The sequence below is a fragment of the Corythoichthys intestinalis genome, chromosome 10 (assembly GCF_030265065.1).
Source record: "Corythoichthys intestinalis isolate RoL2023-P3 chromosome 10, ASM3026506v1, whole genome shotgun sequence".
NCBI lineage: Eukaryota > Metazoa > Chordata > Actinopteri > Syngnathiformes > Syngnathidae > Corythoichthys > Corythoichthys intestinalis.
Window position 1 is genome coordinate 35,582,305 of NC_080404.1, and position 13,789 is coordinate 35,596,093.

The following is a 13,789-nucleotide window of genomic DNA, read 5'->3' on the forward strand; positions in this document are numbered from 1 at the left end:
TCAAAAATTGAATATATAAAATGATCGCTTTCACACACATCTAAGCGGTCCATTTCATTCAGGAGCATAAAACACCGCGTGAAATATGAAATAAACATGCTTTGGTGTCATACGCACTTTAAGCTCTAACAAATGTCAATTTTCTCTTTTTTTTTTTTTTTTTAAATCACGATTTTGCTTAAATGTGGTACTTCTGAGAAACTAATTAAATGAAGTAAATGTGTCCCTCTTTCTAACTCTTTTCATTGCCTGGAGACATTTGAAATCTTTAGCCTATCACCTCCCCCGGACAGCAAGGTCCCCCGCTGTGGCCCCGCCCACTGTGCTGTGATTGGCTCAGTGCTAGCGACCAATCGAAGGACAGCAACAACTGTTGCATCCTCACACCTCTTCTTCCACTTCATCCATGGAACGACACAAAGTTGAAAAATACATTTGAAACTATTTGTTTTTTTAATTAATTTTGTAGATTTTATATTGGGGGATCCTTGTAGAAAATTAAGATACCATTAGCCTGCATGTGCAGAGAGAGAGAGAGAGAAAGCTACTGTGATTACTGCGCACCCTCTTCTCTCTGAACCACCCTCCCTCCCTCTTACTCCCTTCTCTCTCTTTCCTTCTCACATCTCGTCCGAGGCTTGCGGGAGGAAGACGGACGCACTCAGAGTGGCTCCGCACATCGCAAGAGGAGGAGAGCGAGAAGGATGCTCCAGTAGCAGTGATATCTACTCTTACTTTCTCGTTGAGACCCCTAGAAAGAGCCCCTTCTTATCGTCAATCTAACTGTGGATGAAAATTAAACAAAAAGGGGGGATTGCCACAAACTGGACTGGACCACCAGGCTGCGGATGTTTTATTTCTTGACTGTAGAAGGATTTTTTAAATCTCGCTTGGGACACGCGCGGACTCACTGAGGTAAGAGAAGCGCTTTATGTCCCTTATCATCCCCGCCGACGACACCCACTTCACTGGGATGAAATGAAATGCTCCCCGGTGTCTTCTTGGAAGCACGGCGCTAAACGGGCGAAATTGCGCACGCACGTTCGGTTTGACGCTTGCGTTTACGCATTTGGGAGACGCAGAGGGGAATTGTGCGTGAGTGGAGTTAATTATTTGTATTATTAAAAAAAACAAAAAATGTTTTAACATTCGAGGTGCAGCGTGGTACGCAACATGAATTTGCGCGTGACTGCGAGGCGCAACTTTTCTTTTTGCTGGTGGTCCCTCAAGCCTTTATAGACAGACAGACATTCACTGCTTTCGCTCAGTTGGGTTTTCACCTGGTCTGAGAATTGTTGGAATGAAGAAAAATGAAGCAAGAGAAAGACATCCAAACAAAAGCTGCTCTCATTTTAGACTTCTGCTTTTGCGGCTTCCAACTAAATTTAGGCTGTATATAATTACTGTACTTGTCATACAATGTGGTTGCAATTTTTTCCCTCACTGTTGTGGCTTTGCCGCTCCTTCTCTGTGATGTGGGAAACGCTTGATTGTTTATTCCTGCTCATCAGCAGCTCTTTTCTAGTGGTTATTTAAGTTCCAAAGCAGGCTTGGATTTCATCACTCCATTGTGACGACTTTCAAGATTTCTCTTTTTAAATGGGGGTTTAGTGTGATCAATCAATATTAATGTTAAGAATGAATTCCTCTGCATCCAAAGACAGATAGCATCTAAGTTGGTGACTTCTCTCGACCTGCTTATTCTTTCTCTCTGCAACAATGCAGAATAGTTTCATTGTGCTAAAGTCAATACAATTTGGCATGACGATGAGGTTTCAGGGAAAAAAATGTTCCTTAGTTTTTCAAGGGCCTAGAGGAACACCAGTCTGGTTCCTTCCGAGTTTGGACCACGACTAGTTGAGAGTCACTATAAACAGCACACTATCGATTTTAAGTGTAATTATTCAGTATTCAAGTAATTAAACCCCCACCCCACACTTTTGGAAGGCTTTGGCAAGGGACTCTTTGGAATCATTCAAAGATCCTCCGACACGTTTGGAGCAACTTGAAAGAACGTTAGTGAAGCTCTTGAGGTTCTTGCTTGGTATCCATTTACGACAGTGTAATCGTGGTATTTATATTTCATCAAGCGCCAGCTGCTGAGGAGTAGATCAAAATGATGAATGAAAAAGAGGCGTCATTCCATGAGTAGCAATAGAGGGAGCTGTCGGGCTTCGCAGCGGCGGTGGCGCTGAATGCCCTTCGCTCTTTTTTTTGTCTTTCCTGACCCCCCACAACACACCTCCCCTCATCTTTCCCCTTGGGCCACTCTCGGTAGATGGAGAGCTAGTTGCTCTGTCCCCTGGGACAGTCGATTCAATCTCACACAAGTCTAGTCTGTCTGGCTAAGTATGTCGGCCTGTGAGTGGCTTCTGTTACCTCCTTGACTGACTGGGGAGGGGGGTGAAGGTGAGGGGGTGTTACACTGCTACCATTTTGTCCCGTGATGTTTTGTTTTGCTGTACACACAGCTTTTCTCTAATGGGAGTTAACTCGTTGCTTGTTTCGCCGGCGAATTGCTTTGACACACTTCCCAAATTGGACGGAGGGGGTGGGGGGCAGTGACTTTCTTTCCCGAAAGAAAAACAACAACAACAAACAGAGCTGCAGTGTTGTTGGATGCAATCGTAACATTGTCTTGTTGTACAGAACAGAAATCCTTTTTCTCTTTGTTGCGAAAAGGGGCAGCTGTGTCTCAGTTGTTAGAGTGGGACGTAGCTTCCACATTTCGATGAAAAAAAGGGGATTTGTTTCACTTCACACTGTTTCATCTCTCCAACTTGACTTTAATCTTTCATCAGACATCCCATGTAGATGTGTAATATTGTCCCTTGTTGAAGCCAGTGACAGGATTAACACCATAATCTCCCATCCTGGGGCGATTGAATGTCGAGAGTGTGTAATTAGTGTGTCTTCGGAACTGAAATCCTTTTAGTTGCCCCCGAACCAACCCTCATCACCTCCCTCGGAGGTGCACAACAATGACTACATTGTCTATATTCGGACTGAAATGTCCATAGGTGCTAACAGAAGCTTATGTCCAGGCTGGACTACCAAAATTTGAGATTCCCCTGTATTACATATTACCTTAGATCACCTAAAATAGGTGACAAGTTGTCACCATAGCAACATCAGAAGCTCATTCCACAAGCCCGTGTGGCATCATGACTTTAAACTTGGGGGAAGATGAGTTAATTGCTTCAAAATGTTTAATGAGCAACACCCTCATTTCAAAGGTAACCATCTTGCAAAGGGCAAAAAGCTCAGGGAAGTGCGCCCCCTGTCAATGCAGCCCCTTCATCTGACAATAATTTGCGGCGATGAAGTAGAACTTCCCGCATCAAAGGCGGCGACCAGTCCCTTCAAGTCGTTCGGCTGCTGCCGCTTCGGCACATGGATGCAATGACAAGTTTGTTAGACAACTTGCGGCCCAACAGAAGTCAAACATCTGCCACGCATCACAAGGCCCGGAGGCGGTGGCGGGGCAGCGGTCGGGGGTTTGTCAGCATCTCTGAACTCCTCGTCTCTGATGGGTGACCCGCTTCCGGTCTTCTGTTTGATGTGTGTGCAGCTCCGATCCAAACTCTGTGATGTTGTTGAAACAAAGTGCAAAAAATGAAAGTGTGCGGCTGTTTTGAGTATAGTGCTTCTTTTACTTATGACTTTAATTTGTTCTGTACAAAGACATCTGACTCCATGATGGAGAGAAATTGTACTAGCCACGGAATGCAGTCAACAAGGTCATCTGACAAACCAACAATTGTTGACAGTAATTTGGGTTTAATTCGGATTGTCGATGACCTACATGATTTGACTTTAATCCCAAAACAGACATTAAAATCTGATGTAGAAGTGAATCTGTACCAACACGCACAATACAGTATAAAAGGTCCGTCAGTCACCTCTACATTACAAATGTCCAATTGCTGACACCAACCAGGACAGATATTACCATTTCATGTAAGGGAGAAACCAAAAAATACAGAATGTCATTCAGCTGCTGTAACCCATTCCTTTAGTAAATACAAGCCATCTCTTCATTTAAAACATACAATTGCTGACAAGGGCAGAGTACAAAAACAAACTAAGGAACTATACATGTGCTTTAGCATATTACTTATTCGCATATTACTTACGCTGCAGCTGACTGAGACACATGTCTAATCCATTTAAACCGGGAGAGTTGGCAGCGAATGATTGTTGGATTTAAATCCAGTTTAAATGGATTGGATGTCTATTGAAGTCAATGGCAGCCATTTAGTTATATGTTAGCATTTAACACTTGACATCTGTGATCCATGGCAATATTTCCATATTGTCATTAAACTAAAAAACAATGTTGGGAAAAACTAATAACCAATTGCACTAGTAGGTTTCTGCTAATATCAACTTTGTATTCGGCATGAGACACTTTATGAAGTCAATCATACAATAAGTGACAATTACCTGTAATGGGGTGTCGAAGAATAACCCAAGGTAATGGGTCACACCTGTACCACCTTCCTGTGTGGTAGGAAAAGGCAAAACTGTAAAGACCAAATGCTCTATACTATACAATATTTGTGACCGCCTCTAAACATGAACCTTGCATTTTTTGTTTGAGACTCATCGGCTGGTTCCGACTGGATCAATGCTAATTCGGGATTAACGAGCGATCCCGTCCATCCGTTCGTCGACGATTGGCGTGGAGCGTTGACGGCCTCATCGAGCGGATTAGAATGAGAATTGATTACCCCTGGATAGCGAGGCCTATTGATTCTAGTGCACATTCGCATGGGTTTAATGCAAAACCGATTGTTTGCATGTTTGTGTGCGTTTATAATCTGGAGTAATTTGTTTTCTGTGACAGGTAGGTAGGTAGGTGTTTGGCAAAGTCTTGTGATGGTGTACACTCAATGTGCAGAACATGCAATAGGATTCATAAATGTGCATTTTGACTGCAGGGCAAACCAGCCAACCACAAGTTACTTGCAAATTTGTGAAATTCAGAAATAGTTTCATAACAAAAGTTGTTTCCTTTCCACACTTTATTGGTGGGCAGCCACTCCAGACACCCAATGATAAAAATCACTTTTCCATGATATCGCCTGCTTTTCTACCTGAATTAAGCTTCTCATTTGCATTTTACACAGGGAAAAAAAGTCTCTCCTCCTCTCCTTCTCTTCTCTTCCCGATGTGGGTCAGAGAGAATTCGGAGGCTGGCTTGAATGCTAATTAATAATTCACATCTGAAAGGATCCTCTCTCCTTTGCGTTGGAGTTAAGTGAGACGACGGCGGGAAAGACGCAAAAGAAAGACTGTGGTTCGGCGGGTCAAGGATAGAATTAATGAGTCGTTTGCGTCTCATTATTCCAGATAATAATTAACAGCATGTGTGTGTGAGGGTGTGTCAGTTACAGCTGTCATCAACTCGGATACTTCATCTCGGATACTTCCTCTCATTCGTTGCTGTTGATGAAGACAGATGCCATCCATTTTAAATGTTCAAATGGATTGGACGTCTATTGTTGTCAATGGTACGGAAACAGGTTCACTCACTTATGCTTCTCAAGTTTGTGTGAGTGTGACCTTTCCGTAGGCGCATTGTGTAGTTTGTATTGCACATTCACACAGTCACGCTCTGACACCGTGAACCTGCCCAAGATGTTTTCCGATAACCTTCAGCGAATGCACATTGATACGCATTGCTTGTAGTCCCCCTACGTGATTTCAAGGCAGTACTGGACCATTTTTGTTGTTTGGAGCAATTTTGCCACTATTGAGCTCAACAGAAAGGAACAAAACAACTGATTTTGTTGTGACGACAATGGACTAGAAGCGTTCGAAGTCTCAGCATTTACACAATAAAAGATTTTTGTCGGCGTCCAGTAATGTTTGGCTGATAAAACGGAATACACTGGACACACACTCACACTTGCCCATTTCACACACAAAAGCCTGTTTTCTTTTCGAGACAAGACAGACATTACGGCATGCTTGACCTCTCCACCATAATAAGCTCCCTCCATCTCACCTCCTTTAGTCGCCTCCTTCCTGTGTTATCAATAACTCCCACAATGCATCTTCGCTCATCACTTTTTTCCAGTCCACTTCCTTCTCTGACACTTAGAATGGTCTCCTCATATGATTGCACAGGACTGCTGCTACTTTGCCACACAGTCTTAATTTCACTTTTTTTCAGTGGCTTTTTTTATTCTGCAGTTTTATAGGGTGGCATTTACTAATCTACCAAGTATATGCATATTTGGGCTGGGCAATATGACCTAATGTACATAAATTGAGCAGATTTACCTTGATAACAATAAATGATGATAAATTCGCTCAAATCTGAATCAATGCGTGAAATACAAATTAATTGTTTCTCGTTGATTTATTTACCAGATTTCAATGTAACATATTTAAACAATCGTACATGCTGTCTGGACATTAATTATATACAAATTTCTTGCAACCCATAAGAATTCAAGTATGAACATTTATAACAGCTTGTATGACTTGAACAATGTAGAAAATCATAAAAATCAATATGACGACTGTGCAAACATGTAATTGTTACACAAATGACTTACAGTTTGAACAAAACACTTCAAACAGACAACTTATTGTTAATGGCTGCTGTGACATAATTACTCAACACAAGTGTTTACTTCAAGGTTTCAGTTTTTTTTTTTTTTTTTCCCCAGAGCATTTTTGTAATACATTCACACACACATGCACCCCCCATACAGACACACAGACACATTAAAGCTATATTGCTGTTTTGCCAATGAAACATTCAAGATTTTATCATGGCAGTAATGACAAAGAATGAAGCAAGCACTTGTAGAAAAATAGGTGTGGCCATTAAACGGTCATATTAGAGGCTTCACTGTTGCATTATAATTTATGCTGAATGCTTTACCCTCATAAAAGATATCAGAGAAATCACACAGATACAAAATAACGCGACATACTAATTGCTAGATGCAGTCCGTGCGCAATCCACTCATTAAGTTCAGCCATTTTGACAAGGTTAGAGCTGCTATCCGACTCCATCACGTTCATTTTATAGTGTTAGCCGCTAGCGTTAGCCTGTGACCTGGCTACCAGTAGAAAGCCCCATCTCCTGAAATAATGAGAACCGGGAAGGAAAGCGGGTCAAAGCCCATTTGGAGGCCGCCAAGAGTCTACTTAATGTCGGGTTAAAGTTTGGCGAAGCTCCCTTAATCCCAACTCCATCACGTTTGCTTGTGGCGTTAGCCGCTAGCGTTAGCCTACTGGGCTTCTGTTTGTTTGATTTCCTGATAACCTTGTGACTTCATACGTAAGCACACTGACTGCTTTCTTAAAGAAGAATGAACATAGCCAAACAACAGAGAGTCAATGCGGGATGAAAAGACTATATTTTCTTGTTTTATTAAATTACCGAATTTACCAACATGGTCAAAATTACGTCGGTCACCGAGAAGAATTTGGTAACTATAAATTTTCGGTATACGGCCCGGCTCTAATACATATTCCCATACAGTACATCTTTTTGAGTTTTTGAGACTGTTTTTGCCTTTGTAGTGCATTGCCTCATCCACATCTAAACGGACATTCACCAGACACTTTATTAGGTACACTTACAAAAAAATGGGGCTTTAAAAAGATAATATGCTAGGTTTCATTAAACAAAAAATATAGTGAAGCCCTGTCTTTTTGTCGTTCACGATTCACAAATGTGTGAGGGAGATAAGTGTTAAATGACAATTAGTTCTTATTATTACATGACATATTCTTTAGACTAATAACATACCAACTCATTGACTGCCATTGACAGCAATACACATCCAATCCATTTTGACCCGCAGTTAAAATGGATTGGACATCTGTCGCTGTCTCTGGGAGCCAATGAGTTAAGTGTCCAAAAAATGATTAGGTGGATTAAATGGTGTTATACTTGATTAGCGCTTTTCCACCTTTCAAGGTGCTCAAAGCGCTTTACACTACATTGCCATCTACCTGCTGGTGACGCAGCACAAGTATTTTTCAAAAATATTTTTAGGAGGTTACAAAGGATTACAACACATTTCCGACACACATCTACATGATCTTTCACTGTACATGAGCTTTAAATAATTTTAAAGTTGTTTGGCTCCAAAGTTTAGGGTCCATTTACAATTTTAAGATACTCATAAAAGCAAATATGAACATTTTCTGAGGTGGCTTTCATAGTTGTGGCAAGGTTCAGTCCCTATTACACGCAAAAAGCAATTATTATTGTAGAATTATAGAACTCCCATGGAGTAAAAAGCAGCCATATGGAGTAAAAAGCAGCCATTTGCTGAACCAACACTAAGAACACTTTTTGTAATTGCTTGCTAGTAGGTACTGCCTCTTCGTGTTCAATGTTCAACACATTGGCAATTGTGTTCATATTCATTGTGACATTGAATACTCGAGCGGCTACGAGTGCGAACAAGGTCGCTGAATTTGTAAGCCGTATCTGCAGGGTACTGAGGATAAAAAAGGCAGTATAGAGAATTTTAGCCTCGGGGATTGAAACATAATGGTTGCAGTAGATCATCAAGTATTGGAAGTTAGAATTCTTTGAACGTTTGGCAATCCTGTGGCATCGCTTTTGCTCCTTTCACTTTCCAACTTCAGTCAAACTGTTAGTTGCTTGTTGGACTGGCAATGACATGTGGAAAAGATGCCATCACTCCATCAAAATTGGAGAAAGACATATGATTTTAGGTTCATTTTTTTATATGAGCCAGGAGACAAACGGACCCATGAATGCAGAACTCTGAGACCAAAAACATGGTTCTGAAAGTAGAAACATTGGGATCAAAGCAGCCTGTGGTCAGAAGACACAAGGTGGGTGCCTTTCTAATGGCTCCCTGTGGGTGATTCAAGCTGGGGGTCTTACAAGGCAGAAGCAGGGAAGACACCGGGTCCAGTTCCAAATGCAGGCTGGATGTCCAAAAACATAGACAGAACAAGCAGATGCACAGGCAAGGTACGGGCTCAGGGCATTTTTTTTTAAATAGTCCAAAACACAGCAAGAGTCCAGGAGTGCAAAGTGAAGTGTGATGCTCATATGTTGTTGAAAAGGCTAACAAACTTACACAGACGCAGTGGGCAGACAAGTTATAAATGGAGAGGAGATGATTAGGATGAGATGTTCTGGGAGGGCTGAACAGGTGTTTTGGATAAGAGCAAATGAAAAGAGGAAGAAACATCACAAACCTGATACTGCATTCTAACAATTTTGCCATTTCAAGTGTCTTTACAGACACAGAATTGAAGCGGATCAAATAATTGAACACATTAATGACATGCTAGCTTGTTTAATTTGTCAATTGTCAGAAAATCAAAGAGAAAGAAGTGATTTACAGAGGAATATTTGTAGTTTATGGTTGACTAAAACTGCAAGTTAAAAGCTTTCTGATTTGGTGGAACATTCGGTATTTAGAGCATAAGCATCAGAGCCAAGAGTTGCGACACTCCCATAGAGATCCACTATACGATTTTCTTCCGGGTAATGGAGCCTCGAATAGTTCCAAACATCGCTACGACGAGGGAGTACTGCACTTAGATACGTGATTTTATCCATTTTTACCATAAATGCTGCAATTACTGCTGTCAGTTCTAAGGAAAACCATTACAGTTCAGGCCTATGTGAACCACCCGTGGCGAGATCATCTGTCGCAATTTTCTTTATACACGGCTCTGGTAAACATGAACTAAAACAGATGAGCTACATGTACAGTGGTTCGTGTATGTTCTGGTTCTATTTCAAAATAGACTTTGGAAAAATTGTGAACTAACAAAAATTTATAAATTGTATGAAGTGTAGCTCACGGCTTGTTAGGTTCTCCTCATGGGGGGAAAAAAAAAAAAATCATTCAGACAGCTTATTCAGCACGCCACCGATAAGCTTCCTTGAGAGCCACGCAAGTGCCACATCAACAGGTTTTTGATGAATAGGCCGCCATGAAAGAGATGTGTCTTGCTTTGACACCAAGCAGCGAGGAAATCTCATTTACGCCGATTGCAATATCATGTTTATCCTTCAGACATGCGGGAAGGGACGACGGCTTCAAAGCGACCGGTTTGTTGAATGAGTGTCGATGAGGAGGAGGTCGAGGCGGAGCGGTTGACAGAGTTTAAACGTAAGGGCGGTTTTGATGAAGAGGAGTCCACTCAACGCTTAAACGATCGAGGAATGTGTTTCATACGAGTTCAAGCCACTTGATGATGATGCTACAGTTTGGTTGAGAAAATTTCTGATAGATAGTCAGCTCCAGTACGTGAGATACTGCTATTCAAAAAAAGTTTCAAATTTTGAATTCCTTTGGAAAGTTCCTGAACATTTTCCATCCCTTCACAATCCAAAACACCTGGGATGTTGCCATTTTTAATATTAGAATAACATAAAGTATTGTCTTTACCTGGCAGATTTGAAGGAACTGTTTATCCACATTTGTATCTAGATTCAAAAAAACAATTCAACAGTTTCCACCACCTCCTCACAAAGTTTTTCTTGTGTACTGATGCGTAACCCTGCTGAAAATCAATCAAAACAACACCTCTCGCCCTTGCTGGGGGTTGTGAAAAACATTCATGGTCCGCATCCGATCCTCCTAAGCAAAGCTGAGCCAAGATCCCTTTCCCTTTGGGTCTCCCCAGCCTTTTTTACTACCCCAAGATTCAAATGAATATTGTTTGGGCTCTGATTCAAACATTTTATTATTAATCATAGACCCCTGCCTCTCCACATTAAAGCAGAAGGCGCACAAGGAAGCTCCAGGAGGTGGCGGCGGGACAAGCCTTAATTGGTTTTGAGGGCTTTTGGCAGAAAAGAAGAGCTACATTGAGACTCAAAAAGGGATACGAGATGGCAACTCAGAGTTCCTCTGTCAACCTGGGCTTGGATTGGGAAGGGTGGCAGGGGATGAGTGTCCTCAAGTTTTATACCACACGCAAGTTAAATTTTTAATTCAGACCAACCAACCGGTGATGTAATTTTTTGTACCATTTTTAATATATTTTCCCGAAAAATTAGTTTATTTATTTAGTATACTTTATATATATTTCAGTACATTCATTCAAATTTAGAAGATGGATTTTTTTTCAAGTTACAAAATAAAAACAGTGGTACCTCTACATATGAAGTTAATTCATTCCAGGAGCGTGTTTGTAAGTCGAAATGGTCGTATGTCGAGCAGGATTTTCCCATAAGAATTCATTATAATTCCATTAATTTGTTCCACAGCCCAAAAACCTACACTAAATTCTTAATAAATACTGCGGTTTCTATTGCTAATAGCAATTACAAAGAGCAACACAAATAAATTATGAATACAAATCAGAATAACAAATAATTACTGTAGCGCTGTCAAATTTATCGCGTTAACGGGCGGTAATTAATTTTTAAATTAATCACGTTAAAATATTTGACGCAACTAACGCATGCACGGAATGTCTCGCTCATGCATTACAGATAGCAATGACGCACTTGAGAGCTAATAGGCAGAGAAAGGTGTCTTGTTTTGTGCTTTTTCTTAACAAAGGGATAGGACACGCGACGTGCTGGCACTTTGTTTCTTTATTATCACATTCAGCTTCACCATTAACACAGTTTACGGTTCTCGAAAGGGCGTAATTCTAACCCACTCCTGCATCTTGTGACGAGTAAACAGCATTGGCGCCGCGTGTACTTCAGGGTGCCTCGGATAATTCTATATCAGAATATTACAAAAGGCAAGTGGACACAGGCGTTCATTGGACCGCGCCGTTTATTGGCATAAGCTTCGGCAACTCCTTCACAACAAACATATAAGTATCATTCATTGAAAGCACAACAAAAATAATCTCTCTCTCAAAAAAAAAAAAATGTTCACAAAAAGAAAGCGCTTCAATCTGTATCAATGAGGCCCTATTCTCCCACAGTTAAACAACAGCGCAAAGAGAACTGGCATTCCCAATCAAAATAGCTATGCAAAATACACATAAAACTTACTCAGACTTTGGTCAAACTCTATTCAAACATTTCGTTTGTTCAACAAGTACACTGGATGGCAATATTTAGTCACAATGTGCAAACTATCAGAGGTCTCGTATGTTGTGAAGCCAGCACTCAAATGACCGTGAGGTACAATGCATGGACCAGTAAACAGGGAACTACGGTGTCAGTTGAGGGACAAAACACACTATTTGGCTTGATTTCTAAGTCAATTCAAAACTCGCTATTGACACATTGTGGTGTATTTCAATCACTAACAGAAAGAATGTTAATGCCATCTTGTGGATTTATTGTTATAATAAACGAATACAGTACTTTTGTACAGTATGTTGAATATATATATCCGTCTTGTGTCTTATCTTTCTATTCCAACAATAATTTACAGAAAAAGTTGGCATAGAGATGGTTTGAAATGCGATTAATTACGATTAATTAATTTTTAAGATGTGATTAACTCGATTAAAAATTTTAATCGTTTGACAGCCCCAATAATAATAATACCTGTAATAATGTAACGATTGAGGTTCTAATGTGGCTGACACCGCGGGTCTGACGTGACAGTGAGCAAGAGAGCGTTATTTTACTTTCTGTTTCGATCCTGGCATCAACAGCAGCAGACACTAGGCGAGTTGATGGAATAAATGATTAGAAACCTGACGAAGGTGGCGATTTCTTTGGTGATGTTAGCACAATAAGAATTGTCACTTTAACTTATAAAGACTGGCGAATGGAGGAAGACCGCCGGCCGAGATCGACATTTTATGACCCTATTGTCAACGCAGTTCATGGATGCACACACCATGCTTATATTTTGCTATCATTCACATCTTCATTTCAATGGTAAGCGTCAGCTTTTCTTTTTTCTCCACCTGCACTAACTTTTTTGGATGCAGTGTTGATTTCTCTCACAAGAAAATCAGCCGTGCGTCCGTCTTCCAGCGAAACAAAGAAACTGCGGCGCTGTCAAAAATCGTCGTATTTCGAGAATGTCGTCGGATGTAGAAACAAATGGTGAGTCAAATTTTACGTCGGATGTCGAAAAGCTCGTGTGTCGAAGCGATCGTATGTCAAGGTACCACTGTATATGTAAAACTTTATTTAATAGTTTATATGAATTAATTTATTATTGTTACTTTTGTTCCAACTATTTTTACTTACTATTGTTATTGTATGACACATTATAACTATTTTACATTTAGTAAATCTTCTGTTCTTTTTTTTATTGAAATATTATTTAAAAATCAATTGTAAATACTACAAAGACCATTTTATTTATTATGTTTATGAGTTTAACATTGAACCAAACCATTTTATTTATTACCAGTACATTATTTTTTACTTATTGAACATGTGATTAAGAAAAATCAGATAAACTGTAAACAATTTGAATGAGTAATTATGAATAATAAAATTATGGATTTTTTCCTATAGACATTCAAACATATTTTAGTTGTTGTATCAAATGAAATTCCCAATTTATTAAAACTTTATAAATTTAATCTAATAGAAATAATAGAAAATTATTCTGTTAAATTTGTATGTATTAACATGTGTTCACTTATTGAAATGTTCTCTTTTCACTCACCTAGTCAAGCAATTGGTAATTAAAAAGAAAAAGAATAAACAACATTGTAACAAGCATTGTTGTTGAAAAACTCACAATAAATTTAATCAAAATTATGATCTTTAATACACATTTTAATGTTTTTCTCTATCCATTTTATTGAATATTTTATTTAATTCGAAAGAATTAAATAGTTATAATTAACAAATAAAAAAGAAATACAAATAATTGTT

General features: G+C 39.8%; 1 protein-coding gene across 1 annotated transcript in view; it reads left to right on the forward strand.

Moving 5' to 3' along the window:
- The first annotated feature begins 612 nt into the window (after positions 1-612).
- The window catches only part of cdh11 (cadherin 11, type 2, OB-cadherin (osteoblast)), a 124,811-nt gene continuing 111,634 nt past the window's right edge, over positions 613-13,789 (forward strand). Inside the window, exon 1 of the mRNA XM_057847974.1 lies at positions 613-915. The gene's annotated coding sequence lies outside the window, so the exon portion shown is untranslated. The remainder of the gene's footprint in view (positions 916-13,789) is intronic.